Below are 16,520 nucleotides of genomic sequence, written 5' to 3' on the forward strand. Positions count from 1 at the left end.
TGTAAAACCCATCAAGAGCATTTTTAGTTTCATCGCGGTTAATCGATTAATCACAATTAATCGTGATTAATAGATTTGACAGCACTAAGCTTTTTCAGTGACCAAGACGCAATGGTTTTGCCTTTAGAAAACCTTTTTATTTTCAAGTTCTTCCAGAATCAGTTCTTCAGAATCTTCTTCAGAACATATTTTGTCCAAAAAAAAAAGCATCTCAAGAACCTGATACAACTGAAATGGTTGAGTAACGGTGTAAATCAGGCTATGGACTCGCATACCAATTAAAAGCTGACACATATGTCCTTTTTCTGTCAACATGGAGGTGGTGTACTGACTTAAAAGAAATATGGTAGTATATCTATTATCTCATCTTTCTGTTCTTCCATAACAAACAGCTTATCAAGACTAAACATCCTGGAGGTTATACACAGGGCAAAACAGAGTTTGAGTGCTGTGAGTAAACACCATAGTGGGCACAGTGGATACGCTGTTATCACACTTAACTGCTACGGGCTCTTCTCCAAACCACCCACATGGAGAGTGAGAACTTCCGCCAACGTGGGGAGAGAACTCACCCCTGGCAAAGTGATCTCTTTACCTCCTGCTCTCCATCTCACACTCACTTTGAATACAAAGAAGAGGCTTCCGAAGAAGCCAGAACCGCTTAGTAATTTTGATATTTTTCATCAGAAACTGATGAAGAGCCATGCATACTGTACATGGGTTGGGAATCTAGAAGAGTTTCTTTTTTCACAGCATATGGAGTCAAATGCTTACATATCATTTATATACAGGTATGTATAAATGTAGAGAGAGTTAGCCTGACAAAGAGGTTTCAGGACGTTGCAGTGTGCGTAGGTGGGACATTTCATTAAAAATTACAAACTTAATTATCCTCAGACCCAGCGGTCGAGATTTCCACCTACACAAGCTCTGGAATGTTGTATTGGAATGTCTTCCAAGAATGGACACACAGAAGTGCTTTGTTTGGAATTAAAGCTTTTGTTTTTCACTGGCTTCTGGACTTTAGCAGTGGAAAACAAGAGCTCTGTCGCTCAGTGCTTCATTGCAGCCCACGCTTGTCTCTCCATGACAAAAAACTCCATGAGATTCCTTCCGTTCCTGCTTGCAGAAATGAGATGTGCTGTTGATTTAGAGCATGACGGACTTTGCTTCCATATTCTCTAATCCACCAGAACCAAAAGTGTGTGTCTGTGTTATTGGCTATCAGGTGTTCAGCACATTTGAATTAATAACACGAAGTCTCCTGTTGTTCATGTTTAACACTAAAACAGGAAATTGTGGCAGCTCATATTGAAGGACAAGCATCCATTTTAGCCATTATCTTTTAATTTTACGTCACACCAAGGAACATGATTTGCTAAGTCAAGTCAAGTCACCTTTATTTATATAGCGCTTTATACAATACAGATTGTTTAACTGTTATTGTTAGTCAGAAGTAGGTGGTATTAGGGGGGCGGGACAATCTCATTCTAGAAAGCATCTGATTGGGTAAAATCTATGTAGAGTCATCAATGTTTTTAGTTTGTTTTTCAAGAAGAGAAAGAGAAAATTTTAAATGTGTGTATTTGATAAAACTTATTAATGTTTCGGCTTGTGCTAATGTTTAGTCTCAAAGATAACAGATACAGACTAAAAGGCTTTGTGCAAGTTACAGAGAGGTGAGAAATTGAGCGGGTCTCCTTTAGGACCCCGAGTGATCCCATTGGTTCAACAGACTTTTAATGGGTTATAATTAGTCAAGACATCACGATAACAACTTTTGATCAGGCATTACCGCCTAGGTCCTAAAGGAGATCCAAATCCTGGGGGGGGCTCCATTTCTCATGACAACAGAAATGTTCTGGATTTTTTCCTTTGCCTTATCTTCCACCAGTTGAAACTGTGAGTCTAATCACTTATAAACATAAACAATAGGACAAACTGAAGTTTAAGCATGAGCAACAGATGTATTAGCGAAAAACGCTAATGGCATCTTACATGCTGCACATCACAACAACAGGCGCAAATGAAATAAAGACATTTAAACCTTGAATTTCTCTATTGGCTATGAATAGATTCGCTCTGTGAATGTCAGCCCAGAGCTTACAGCTCCTGGTTTGTGTTGTTTCCATCCATTTCAAGGCCCTTCGTGGCTTTATTTCTATGAAGGCCGTGTTACAGCAGAGATGTGGCGGCAGCAGTTCACAAAAGGAGCACTCCAACCGATATGAATCATCCGCCGCTGTCTCTGTGTGAGCCCACGCAGCTTGATGGAAAAGGAGTAAAAATAGTCATTATCATTTAAAAGCGCTTTTAAAAATAACATGCGTGAGGGGGAGAGAGCGACAGAGACAAAAAGGAAGAGAAAAAGTAAAAACTTTGCCTCAACAACCCACACTACCTCCAGTAAACCAGGTTAGACCCAAATATTAGTCACCATTGTGGTACAGACACTAGAGGCCTGTTCCATAAAGATAACTGGGGATTACAGTCTAAAAACCTGACTTGAACAATTCAGTCAGGGCTAAAGAGGTTCCATAAAGGACAATTTAAGTTCATGCAATCCCACTAATTTGACCCAGGTTCAATGAGTGAAGATCATTTGATGTGCACTCTGTTTATAAGCAGCCCTAAAGGTCTCCATTGTTGATTCAAATAGCAAACAACTCTTACTGCACGCACCGCAACAGACTTTTAAAAATGGTGGCTGAAATAAAAAGCTGCGTGGAGTCAACCAATCAAAATGCTGCGTGAACTCAACCAATCACGTTCAGCGCCCAAGTCCCACCCCCGAAAGTTCCTGCACTTTGAAAAAGTACTTCCTAGCGAGCAGGGACTTTCTGAGGGGGAAAATTTTACCCGGAACTTCATTTAGACCCGGTCCCTGCGGTCGAAACACACCAAGTACCACCCCAAAGTCCCTAGTTTCAGGGGAAAGTTCCTGAGGTGAAAACGTGGCTTATGTTAAATTTGCCATATGGAACCACATCAACTGACAATAAGTCAGAATAACTGAAAAAAAGTCTGGCTTATTTGGTAAACTTGTTTTATGGAACAGGCCTCAGGTTAGTTTCCCAGCATAAGTTGCCAAAATGACTGAGCTTGAGCTATGCTAAATTTGCTTTATGGAACCAAATCAACTAAAAATGAGTCAGACTAACTGAAAAAAAAAAGCCTGGCTTATTTGGTAAACTTGTTTTATGGAACAGGCCTCAGGTTAGTTTCCCAGCATAAGTTGCCAAAATGACTGAGCTTGAGCTATGCTAAATTTGCTTTATGGAACCAAATCAACTAAAAATGAGTCAGACTAACTGAAAAAAAAGCCTGGCTTATTTGGTAAACTTGTTTTATGGAACAGGCCTCAGGTTAGTTTCCCAGCGTAAGTTGCCAGAGTGACTGAGCTTGAACTATGCTAAATTTGCTTTATGGAACCAAATCAACCGACAATAAGTCAGAATAACTGAAAAAAAGTCTGGCTTATTTGGTAAACTTGTTTTATGGAACAGGCCTCAGGATCAGAAATGAACCAGGGTTCAGTTCCAAAATTGCACTAAATATGATATATAATAAATATATGTATTAGGTCTTTTATACGACAGTATTAATACCTTATGCATTTCATGTTTAATGTATTTTATAGTATTACAGTACTATTTTATCATACTGTATGTATATATATATATATATATATATATATATATATATATATAATATATATATATATATATATATAACCTTTATATGTTACAACATTAAATATATAGGGCTTTTAAAGTATGTTTTGCTAAAACAACTTCTGTTGCACTCCATATATTATAAAACTAAATTCTAACATTTTTCAAGCTATAAAAAGTAAAAAATTAAAAACAAAACTATAAACATATTTATAATCATTTTAATAATTACTATATTATTTTTTTTTAAAGTAACAGCTATAATTTTATTTCTGTTAATTCAGTTGAAGTATTTGACAAAAAATAGATGACAAAATGTGTGTAGTATGGTTAGATAACAAATATGCCCTCATAAAATCAAAACCAGGTGCAAATATTGAATACACATCTACAGATTGTGATGCAGATTTATATTCTCGCTGCGTCTTTGTCTTTCTTATTCTTTTTCCAGTGCTGTGACACGGCTCTAGTCATTTCAGCTCGCCCACTCAGCACACAACTCCAGCCAGACACAGGAAGTGAGTTAAGACTCACTCAGATCACAGGAGCTCAGACCTGCCTTGTGAGTGGCTGCACTCCAGGAAATGATTAATATGTCTCATGGTTCAGAAACAAGAACAGTGGAGTGAGGGAGAGAACTGTAAAGAAGAAAAAGAAGAAGAAGTGGGGGAGTGTGAACCTGCAAAACATTTCAATATCATAAATGGCCATAGCATTTGAGGTGCCTGCAAATGAGTAATTATCAAGGATAATTATGTCCAAAAATTACACCAATCCAATAGGGAACTCAAGCTGTGCATCTGACCTCTGTGACCTTTATCAGTACACAATCATTTCAATGCCTGAATGTGTCCAATTTCTCACCTTGTTTAGACTAAATCCACATCACTTCAGTCTGACACCATCTCTAGCTTATATCATCTGTCCTTCCATCTCTAGTCAGTACGACAGCAGGTTGACTCACCGCTGCAGTGCTTCACTTTGCGGCGCGGTTGCTAAGCAAACCCGGGAGATAAATAAATAAAGAAAGTGAGCGAGTGAATGAGAGAGAGCGAAGGCAGGGCTTGTGATGAGCATGAATGAGTGTGCAGTGCACTCTGGGCTTCTGAATGGATCGGTCTCTGTTTGAATGAGGACTGCCAGATAGGCAGAGCAGACCATGTCATTTCCAGAAAGGACTACGTTTGGGAGTGAAGAGGCAGGGTTTATGGTCTTTACAAATGTGTTATTAAACAGACAAAGGTACAATCCAGATGTTTATTATCACTACATCTCACTACACACATACCTGAATGAAACCTGGGCCTTATTTCACACTAAAATCAAAAGAAATAGGAAATTATATTTTGCATTTAAAAAGGCCTATTGAATTTTTATTGCACTATATTTGTGGCAATAAAGCACATTTTTCACCTCAAATTCTCATTACCATAATGCATAAAAAAAACGTATTACTGTAATCCGAGAAACATAATATCGTATTATTTAATGTTCATAAAGTCACCAGAACATTAACACTTTCTTTTTTTTTATTTCAATTTAATATTTTGAATGACGTTTATTATTATTTATTTTAAAACTGATAAAATATCAAATGAAAGATACACTTAATCTTTTTGTTAAATATTTAATTTCTGATTCCATATTTATATTCTTTTAAAATATGAAATTAGATAATAGAAATAACATATCATACATTTCAAAATATATTAAAAATAAGTATATTAAACTTTGTTATATAATTGATATAAAATGTAATATTAAAAATAATATATTAAATATATTAATATTAATGTATTAAGGACAAATATTGTTTTTCCTAAAAACAGGACTCATTTTCTTAATTGTATTATATATATATATATATATATATATATATATATATATATATATATATACACATATACATATATGTGAATGATTTTGAGATCCATCTTTTCACACTGAGGACAACTGAGGGACTCAAACACAACTAATAAAAAAGGTTCAAACATTGACTGATGCTTCAGAAGGAAACACAATGCATTAAGAGCAGGGGGGTGAAAACTTTTTGAATTTGAAGATCAAGGAATATTGTACTTAATTTGTCTTCTGGGAAACATGTAGGTATCTTCTGTTGCTTCCGAAATGAAAAAAAATTGATATTTAAACAAAATAAAAAAAACATTCGGACATCTTCATCCTGTTCAAAAGTTTTCACCCCCCGACTCTTAATGCATCGTGCTTCCTTCTGAAGCATCAGTGAATGTTTGAACCTTTTTTATTAGTTGAGTTTGAGTCCCTCAGTTGTCCTCAGTGTGAAAAGACGGATCTTAAAATCATTCAGTCACTGCTGTAAAGGGTTCAAATATGCAAAAAATCCTTGAAAACTGAAGAATTTGCAGGACCTGGAGGATTTTTCTGAAGAACAGAGCTCAGTTTAACTGCTCAGAACAAACAAGAGACTCATGAACAACCATCACAAAACAAAAAAACAGTCGTAGATCATCCAGGTAACCACACACAGTATTAAGAATCAATGGTTCACAAACTTTTGAATGGGGTTATTTTAATAAATTCAGCTATTTTTTTGTCTTATGGATTATATGTAAACATCTTTTATGTAAAATATCTTACTCAGGACAGTACTTAATAAAAAATAACATGCATTTTGTATGATCTCTCTTATTTTGTTAAAAATTTTCACATTTTCACAGATTCTGCAAGGGGTTCACAAACTTTTTCTTGCAACTGTATATATATACATATATATAGTATAGTATAGTATATCAGCAGTATATTTCTCTGTTGATTATGTGATGACATTTAGTCTCAGCTCAGACATGTGTGTGTGTTCTTGTCTGCCTGTTGTATATATACACACAGTCTGTCAGAACACTGTGTTCTCTCTGAAGACTGACACCAGAGTGAAAGCTAAGAACAGGAAACACATTACAATCAATATGTTCCTTTTAGCCCAGTCCTTTCTACATTTAATGGAGACTCAACAAACACCAAAACGGATACACTTCTGTATAATTTAAGGCACTTCAACAATGCTTTATCTACAGTACGACTCCTTATTGGACCTCATGTGCAAAACCATATTTAAAAATGATATCCTCACAGGCATAAAAACATGCAATCGGAGGTGAAGTTACGACAGACATAAATTCAAGCATGACAAATCATTTAATGGTGCCAAACAAACTAGTTTTGCAACACACACACACACTGAAACTAAGAATGAAACTTCACACTGGCCTTAAATGACTCACTCACATCCTAGTGTCATAGAAACATCCTCGTAAACAAACTCAAACAAACACACGTAGAGACACGGGGCCGCAACAGGAAGCTAGCTAACGCTGAGAACAACCACTGCTTTTTTTCTCTTTTCAAGACACCAACAATTGTGAAACCCAACACTGCACAAACGTCCTCCCCTACACATGCCAAAACACTGAGGCTAGCAGTCATAGGCCTATTTATGTTTCAACTAAAGCTCCCCCAGCCCATATCTCTGACTCTCCAGCTTCCCATTGAGTCAGATGCCTGTGTGCTGGTATTTACTAGCGTAACAGTTCTGCTTCCTGTCTTGCACAAACACCCAGACACAGAATGCAGACGCTCTTTGGCTAAACTGACCACCACCTGCCCAAGCATGACCTTCCCCTTTGAGCGAAGTGGTGTTAAATTGCTCTGACCTCTCATTCAACCTGTCCGAAATTCACTTGGGGCAAAGGCGAGCCTAACGTCCTCTGCCATTGTTTTCCTCTCAGGTTTGCTGTCGTTAGAGCATTGCCATCATAATACTCTGATGGGTTTGTCTCATTGCTCACCTTTCGGTAGTCGTCTGAACGTTTCAAAAGGGCAGTAAATTGAATTGTGAATATGCCAACAACACTTTTAGGCATGTTATTCAAAAACAAACATGATAGTTACATTAAGTTCTCATAAACAGTATGTTGCTTTGAAACTGTGACTTGGAAAACTAAGCTAATCCTAATTTAAAGTAGTTCGAATCAAGCTAGGTTTTTGGAAAAGTATTTCGCAACTTTACGCAACTAACAAAAAGTAGCTAACTATATTGAAGCTATGTTCTTAAATATATAGGCTAACTACACTATTGTTCAAAAGTTTGGGTTCAGTAAGATTTTATTTATTTAATAATTAACTATTTTGCAAGGAACTTCCTTGCAATCAGTGAATCTGTGTTTGTAATTGATTTTATTCACATGAATCCAAACAAAGTGATTGAATGAAACTGACTTTAAATCTTTTAGAGTGATTTGATTATACTCTAAAAAGCATTAGCCAGACCATTAATCATTCATGTAGCTCATATAGAACTAGCGGCAAGGTCATGGGTTTGGATCCCATGTACAATTTCCTTGAATGCAAGTTGCTTTAGATAAAAAGTGCCTGTCAAAAATAAAGCAATAAGCCCCAAGAAGCTGTGGTTTACAGTGAATTTGTAACAGCTAAGGAGCATTGTTAGGCATGAAGCGTTGTTGTACCCCCTCCTGTTCGAACCGCCCGCTCTAAGCGGGACTCGAACCCAGGTCCGCTGGCATGGGAGTCAGGTCCTCTAACAAGGAGGCTAAAGACAGCAGTCTCTTGCGTCAATCGCTAGAGCACCTCTTGAGTTCAGGGGAGTGAGCTCTTACTGGCCTACGTCTGTTACATATGCTTACTTCCATACTATATAGTAGGCGAAAAACAGTATAAGCTGAGTATTACGAAGGAATTTACAGTGTTCATGAAACAGTATTGCCGAAAAGTACCCGGATGACCTACTACTTCCGGCGAGATTCTGAAGTGTGCAATCAATGGACACTTTACTATCCCATGAGTTCACGAGAGAGGGTTTGTGAATGGAAGTGAAGCAATGCCATTGACGCCGTAGGTCACATGATAATGACAACATGGTAGGTGTAGCGCATCCGGATTTCATTCATACTACACACATTCATACTATATAGAACATACTTTTTAAACAGTCGCCAAATGTAGTACCTACTATATAGTATGCGATTTCTGATGCAGCACAAGTGTTAACCAATTCATGGTTTTGCCTCACAGAGAGAGAACGGACGCTCTTATGTTTGATCCAATCCTCTAATCCCTTTAACAGAGCCCTGACTTCCTCTCCTCAGGGACGCAGGATGAGATGGGGGGGCAGCACCTGTTCAGTTTCCCCCACATCCCCTCCCTCTTTAAAACAACGTCCAACTCTTGCCCACCCCCATCCCATGGCCCTCAGAGCACTTGTAGGGGGCGGAAAAACTGAGGACTACAAATGACAGCTGCACTTTTACTCAGAAGGAGGGCAGCGTGTAGAGGAAGGAAGGATGGATAGATGGATGGATGAGGGAAAATGAATTCTTTTTAAGAGGTAGCACCAGCTTCAGGGTAACCTGGTGTATTCACCCCTCTTGGTTTCTACTTCTTTCCCCTTTGTGCTGTGGATAGAAAACCCAAGACCACTGTTATTAAAACTAAAAATACAATACTTTTTTTCCTTTTTGTTATATGAAAATCAAATCAACACTGACTTGGAAACTTTTTTTATCATGTGTTTTTCATTTATTTTTTTATACTTTTCAAATGTCTTTTAGGTACAGATATTATTCATTTACCCACCCAGATCAATAGACTTTCAATCTTAAACTATTAAAATGCATAAACACTGGCTGCGTTCGAAATCATTTACTTTACTACTATATAGTAGGCAAAAAACAGTATGTGACTAAAGTAGTATGTCCGAATTCAGTATCTGAATGACATACTACATCAGGCGAGATTCTGAAGTGTGCATAAGATGGACACTTTAATATCCCATGAGGCCACTGGAGAGTATTTGTGAATGGCAATGAAGTGACACAACTGATGCTAGTAGGTCACGTGATTATGACAACATGGCGAATGTAGTACATCCGAATTTCATTCATACTACACACATTCATACTATATAGAACATACCTTTTAGCAGTCATGAAGAAATTACTAATTCCACATAAGTACCTACTCAAGAGAATATGCGATTTCAGACGCAGACACTGTCTCACAGCTGTGATGTCATTTCCACAACGCTAAACAATTTATCTTCAAAGTTTTGTGAAGTAAACGCAAAGTAATGTGAATTTTTTTTTTTTGCCAATTATTAAAAAAAAAAAGAGCTATGAAATTAGCCTTAGCAAGACAAATTAGCCATTTCTTACCAAAAATGTTGAAAATGTCATTTCCACAACTGTCATTTCCACGTCACTATGCTATTAAACACAATACATGGTGGAAATGACACTCTAGTGGGAATTTTGATTACTTTCAGAAAATTAAGTGTTGAATTATAGTATATATTGTCATTTACACAATGGAAACTTTGCATTAAAATACATTTACTCTCAAGAAAGGCTGTCATTTGGGAAACATCCATGAATGGCGTCACAAGTCGGCCTGTAATGTCCATGTATGCTTGTTTGAGCAGTGTGTTGGTTTCTCTTACAACAGCAGGCCATCAATCTCAACAAAGGGGGTTATGGGGCCCCTGAGTCAAGCTGTGGAGAATAGATGAAGTTGGGGTCAGAAAACGGCCGGACGCCCCCCAAAACCACCATACTTGACACCCCACCCAACACCCTGCCCCCCCACCTGCTCAACTCAGGCTGAATAACAGATTTCACGCTGTCTGAGGAAGGAGGTTGAGAGCAGATTGTGTGTGCGGAGGAGGATGGGAAGTGGGGGCCGCCATTGAAAGGTGTTAAATGATAGTAAAATGGTGGGATTAAGGCAGGACAATGCCGAGCAGTAATCCCCTTTTCCACAATAACCCCCCTCTATCCATTTCCCTTGTTCCAGTCCTCTGCTCTCTTTCTTTCTCTCCCCCTTTGCTCCTCTCAGGGGTCTCTTATAATGCGGATGGGAGAGAGTGATGAAAAAGAGAAAGAGCGACACGGAACAAAGACCGAAGACATTGAATCAGGACAGTGTTCCCGAATGTACCGAGTGTGTCACGTTTGCAAGTGGACGTTAGTCTGAGAACTTGAATATCCATAAGCGTTTAAACACGCAATCACGCATTCTGAAAGCCACGCAAGACTTGAAAGTGTGACTCTTGACACTCGCCTCTGACTATTGTGATGAATGCAGGAAGGTCAAGGGTTGGGAATTCCTAAGTGATGAGCACAGTTGTTGTTCTTGTCAAGTCCCTTTCAAAGAAGCAGTGGAAAGGTTTGGAGGGCAGCGAGGTTGACAGCCGGGTCAAAAGGTCACCTTTGAGTTTCAAGTTAAAAAAATCCGAAAGAGAGATTCAAAGAGATAAGGGCGAACCGTTCTAGCAGAACATCCAGCATTACAGATGTGATGAGACCGTGACCGTGGAAAAAGAATCCATGCTTAAACTTCGAGTCATTTACATCTTTGACAAATGTTCCAATGATCCTTTGTGCAAAAAAGACTTGACTGAATAATCGTGATCTTAAGCAATGCTCGTCTTATTCCTTACCTGAATTAATTTATTTAATTTATCTAATAAAGGCCTTCTGTAGCGAAGCGATGCATTTGTGTTAAAAAAAAAAAAAAAAAAAATCCATATTTAACAAGTTATGAAGTAAATTATCTAGCTTCCACCAGACCGCCTTCTGTATTCAACTTATGAAGAAAGTGTAAAACTCCTACAGTTCAAAAAACTTACGCTATGTCCTACACCTTCCCTATTCAACTTACAGAAAAAGCTTAACTGACATGATGCCAGTTCCGTTTTTTTCATAATTTGAATACGGAAGGCGGACTGTCCGTAGCTAGATATTTTACTTCATAAGTTGTTAAATACAGTTCTCTGATGTCGGTTAATGGTCACATGACATGCAGGTAAACAAATAAAATCTTTTTTTTTAGTAAGTGTTTTATTTTGATTGTTTTTATTTTAAAATGATTTATTTTAATGTTAATTTAATTACATAATAGCTTTTCATTAAACTCATGAACCCCTGCAGTTCCTTCACGAACCCCAATGTGTGAAACCCTGACTTAATGTAACATTTAATGCACTTCATGTTGTTGATAAAGAATGGAATATATATTTTTATATCAATATATTTTATATCTTTGTATTTTTATATCAATATGGTACAAGATTATCCTATTGAGTTTGGTCAAAAGTAATCTAAAAGTAATCAAGAAGTAGTCAGATTACATTACCTTAAAGGTGCAATATGTAATATTTTCTGTCCGCTAAAGTTGGCTAGAAGCCTATTCAAAACAAAGGCGTAGCTTGATGATGCCAAGTTTGAGTGCGGAATCTTGGGACATGTGGTCTTCACCTCAACGGCCGGTGGAAAAGAATTGGAATAGGACTCGGGAAGAAATCATGTTCATGGATGCGATTATTAACGTTAGTAGTATGAAGCAGAGCAGGACTGAGTGTTGTGGGAGCTGAACGAGGCCACTGGAGCGATTGCGCAACACATGCCTCACGAGCAGCCGAACTTTTATTATGCCACAGTCGCCGGCGCCGCTTCTGCTTTTCCGGTCATGAGTATCTATGGTATGAGGTAACACAGCTCTGTTTAACCTATTAGATACATTTGAGTGTGTTGAAAATGTTATAACGTTACTCTGTGTGTTCGCTCTGTGGCTGCTGTGAGACACTTGTTGCACACTGCAGTAAGACAGATCAATTTTAGAATATCATAATAATAAATGCTGGATGGCTTGTGTTGATAAATGGCATGCAATTAATTTTAAAACGTATTGTATGATGGAGAAAATGCTGTATTACTGTTACTAAAATTAAAGCTGCATTTGATTATGCTATATTAGCTACTTCACAAAATAGTGTTTTTCTCTGAGGCATGGTAAAGCACGGTACTCGCAAAAAAAAAAAAAAAAAAAAAATCAAGAAAATTAGATTTAAACAGTAAGACTAAATGTGTTGAGCTATATAACAATAATTAGTTTTCTGTCTATAAATATATCAAAACAGTTGTTCCCTTGCCTATTAAAACATATAAATATTAAAGCATCTTTGGTGTTTTCATGGTTTCTACAAAATAAAACCGGAAACCGAGGGTAACGCGGGTATGACGCAATTGACAGGCGACTCCTCACACGTCCCGGAGTCTTGGTTAAAATTGCAATTTTCTCACGATTTACAAATAGTTGCAAACATTTGGGATATTGTAAGTACTCAAGTGAACAAAATATATAACACTGGCCTAGTGGTTTTTGGATATTCTACTGCAAAATTCTTACATATTGCACCTTTAAATGTGTAATGGATTACGTTACTAATTACAATTTTTGTCATGTAATTTAGAATCAGTCACGGATTACAATTTGTAAGTAATCTACCCAGCACTGCAAATAAATAAAAATTTAAAATTCCAAAATAATATCACTATATATTCAAAAGTCTTAAGATGCCATGAAAATGACCTACGTTTATTTCAACCGATCTCACGGCAATTTTTACGTATTTTACAAGGTGGCTAATTCGTATGACCTCACTTGTACAATTTCGTACGTTTTTTTTTCTAATTCGTATGTATTTTATGAGTTGCCAAATTCGTATGAATTCGTAACCCTGCCCCTAAACCTACCCATCACTGGGGTTTATGAATTCGTACGAGTGAGGTCGTACGAATTCGCGCGCATTAGCCACCACGTAAAATACGTACAAATTGGTCATGAGATAGCGTTGGTTTATTTTTTAAAATAAAATAAAATTTCCAAATAATATAACTAAACCTGCTGTAAAAATGAACATTTTAGTTAAAAAAAGCCCACATGAGCATCTTTCAAAATGTCACAAAATAATTGAATCATCTTTTCAATGTATTTAAACACCTTTAGTGCAGTCTAAGTCTGCGTTTGTACATGTTTTTGTGTTTATTGCTCTGTGCAAGGGGTGGGTGGAATGGAGAGGCAGACACATTGTAAAAGTGTTGCTGAAAGGTATGCCAGCTGCTCACCATATCGCACTCCTATCAGGGGTTCATGAAGGGGGCATGAGGGAGAGAAGTGTAACAGAGGACAGATATGAACACACACACACACACACACACACACACACACACACACCTTCATCTACCCTCAGAGCGGTGCTGACAACCCTGGTGTCACCTGGTCCATTTGACTGGAACATTTTGTAAAGTGTTGTTCTTGAAAGAGCATCAGATATGTGTCAGATATGTAACATCAGATATGTGTCAATGCCTCAGTGCTAATCCTTTCACAAACTTCCTGTTTGAACATACAGTGACCAGGAAAGTATCTGAAAACTTAAAGTGATAGTTCACCCAAAAATAAAAATTGTGCTATCGTTTACTCACCCTCACATTATTCCAAACCTGTATGAATTCCTTTCTTCTGCTGAACACAAAAGAAGACATTTTGAAGAATACGGGTAACCAGTTGATGGGCCCCATTGACTTTTAAATTATTATTTTTTTCCCATACTATGGAAGTCAATGGAGGTCCATCAACTGTTTGGTTAATATTTAGACAATTTCTGGTTGTCAAATTGACCTCATACATCCTCAAAATCCACAAAACCAATCATATTTAGTAAAATATTTTCTACATTACCAAAGACTTTGAACAGAGACACTTCTCGCAATGTTATGTGCACAGTCGAGTGCTGAAAGGTGGTACAGGAAGTGGAAAGACTGTGGGCTGGGGGTGTTGAGAGGGTGGCAACAACACTGTAGCTGTCACCACAGCATCTGTGTGCCAGTTCCATGTTGTGTGAGACCACAGTCACGAGCTCCCAACTTTAAAAGAGAAAATCCAGCTGTCTCGCAATTGCTCCACACACACTTAGCAGAAGTTTTATATAAAGTTAAAGTTCCCATCAGCACAAAGTGAAAAAGTGCTCAATTCTCCACTAAATAACTGAAGCCAAATTCCGGTACTGCTGCCACATTAACAGATTAACAGGCGTTCACCTACATTTATTGGGGCCTGTATGAGCCCTCATGACCTTTCGTCTGGAGACAGAACAAATACGAAGCAAAACGAGGCTTTTTACGACACTCCAGACAGGAAACTGCCACACCACCTCCTCCGGTTATCATAAAACTACGAGAACAGGCAACTAAAAGTTGACTGGCGTGTATGTTTGTGCATTGTGGGGCTTATTTAGTCCGACCTTGAGGAAAATGTTTATATTACGTGGGCGCTAATGAGAAGGAGAGGTGCTGTTGTATGGCCTACTAGCTGTGAGGTCAATAAAAGTGAATGTCCAGCGCTAATCAGCTAAGGCAGGAAGGAAGGACAGAGGGGGACGCATTAGTCTGGTATAGGCCCTCTTGGACGGAGCGGTTTGGCTGTTTAATGAAGTAGAGGAGGGCTGGGTGAAGCTGTTGCAAGGCAAAACCACAGGAGCCTCTACAAAGACCTTCACATAAATGCCACTACAGTCTTTATGCCAGTTAATGGACACACAAGAATGTTTTCGCCGGAGATGAGGAGAGTGGGATGGGTTTCCTATGTAATAAACAACTGTTAGCCAACAATTTCCAGTCTGGTGACAATAACAGACCCGCTAAACAGGAACAATAATTAGAAAGAGTGTATGATTGAAAGAAGTGCGGTTGCCTTGGTTTCTGTCTTTAGCTACAGTTTTCATTTTAAGCTATTGATCAGGTGACCAGAAGCTGAAGGAGTTATATATACATATATACATTTTTTGGTATATATATATATATATATATATATATATATATATATATATATATATATATTAGGGCTGGGTATTGACACAATTTTCACAATTCAATTCAATTTGATTTCTATACACATGTAAATAAATATAAGTTTATGAGATTTGTAAATTATTGCATTCCTTTTTTATTCACAATTTGTACAGTGTCCCAACTTTTTTGGAATCGGGTTTGTATATATATATATACACATATATATACACACACACACACACAATATTTCAGCAAAGTTGTGCATATTTTTCATCTGCTGTTTAGAATCAGATTTACCAATGTCTGATTCATGAATGAATCACTCTTTTGAACGAGTAAAATGGGTTAGCAAAATAGTTTAGTCGGTGTCATTCAGACCGTGTTCTTTTTTTCAGTCCATAAAAACAGTTAAAATACTTAGAATTAAAAGCGTGGCAGCCTCAGTGTTGTTAAGTCCGCAGTTTTTCTGCAGAATTGGGCTACTTTTACACTGTTACCACCCCTTCCTCTTCCCCCGGAACGCGTTTTTTACCCCCTGTAATGAGATTTTTACCGGTGGCTGGTTGGTACCGTGATTTGGCTAGTTTTGATTAGCAATTGGCCGGGTTTTGTTGTGCAGACCTGGCAACCCTGGGCAGCATATTAGCAAGGTTTTTGGAAATGTACCATGGTAGTACAGCAGAATATTTTTTAACATTTCAAATTTATTTTACAAAAATTGCATAGCTTAAACATAGCATGCTACTTTTGCCATGTAGCTTGTCCAGTACTATGTCCTTTCTCTAAGGATAGCTTTCAGTTTAGTTTAGCTAGCTAAGTTAACATGCCTAAAACTGTTTACTAGTTTGAACATGTTACTGGAAGTTAAACTTTAAAATGCCTTTTCCGTGTGCCTGATACCTAGCCAGCTTTTGTTTTCTGGGCCTAATAAAAAACACAAAATGAACTTCCGATCAACGTCACACTTGACCAAAATGAAAACAGTAGCTCCCAAGAATATCAATTGTGCCCTAACAAAAGTCTCAAATGTTTTGGTGGAGGTCACAGGCAGTCCAGGCAGACTTCTGTAGAGTGATTGATGACAGAAAACCAGTCATCGGTTGCATAACCTGGACACACAGCCCTTACCCCCCATTAACAAAGAAAACAGTGATCCAGTTACCACATT

General features: G+C 37.7%; 1 long non-coding RNA gene across 1 annotated transcript; it reads right to left on the reverse strand.

The window, feature by feature from the left end:
* Window positions 1–3,723: 3,723 nt before the first annotated feature.
* Window positions 3,724–14,298, reverse strand: LOC127507751 (uncharacterized). The gene is made up of 3 exons (XR_007928415.1): window positions 14,244–14,298; window positions 13,988–14,027; window positions 3,724–4,669 (listed from the first exon to the last, which is right to left on the reverse strand). It is a non-coding gene; the product is annotated as an uncharacterized LOC127507751 (long non-coding RNA).
* Between the last annotated feature and the right edge of the window lie 2,222 nt (window positions 14,299–16,520).

The sequence above is a fragment of the Ctenopharyngodon idella genome, chromosome 24 (assembly GCF_019924925.1).
Source record: "Ctenopharyngodon idella isolate HZGC_01 chromosome 24, HZGC01, whole genome shotgun sequence".
Lineage (NCBI taxonomy): Eukaryota > Metazoa > Chordata > Actinopteri > Cypriniformes > Xenocyprididae > Ctenopharyngodon > Ctenopharyngodon idella.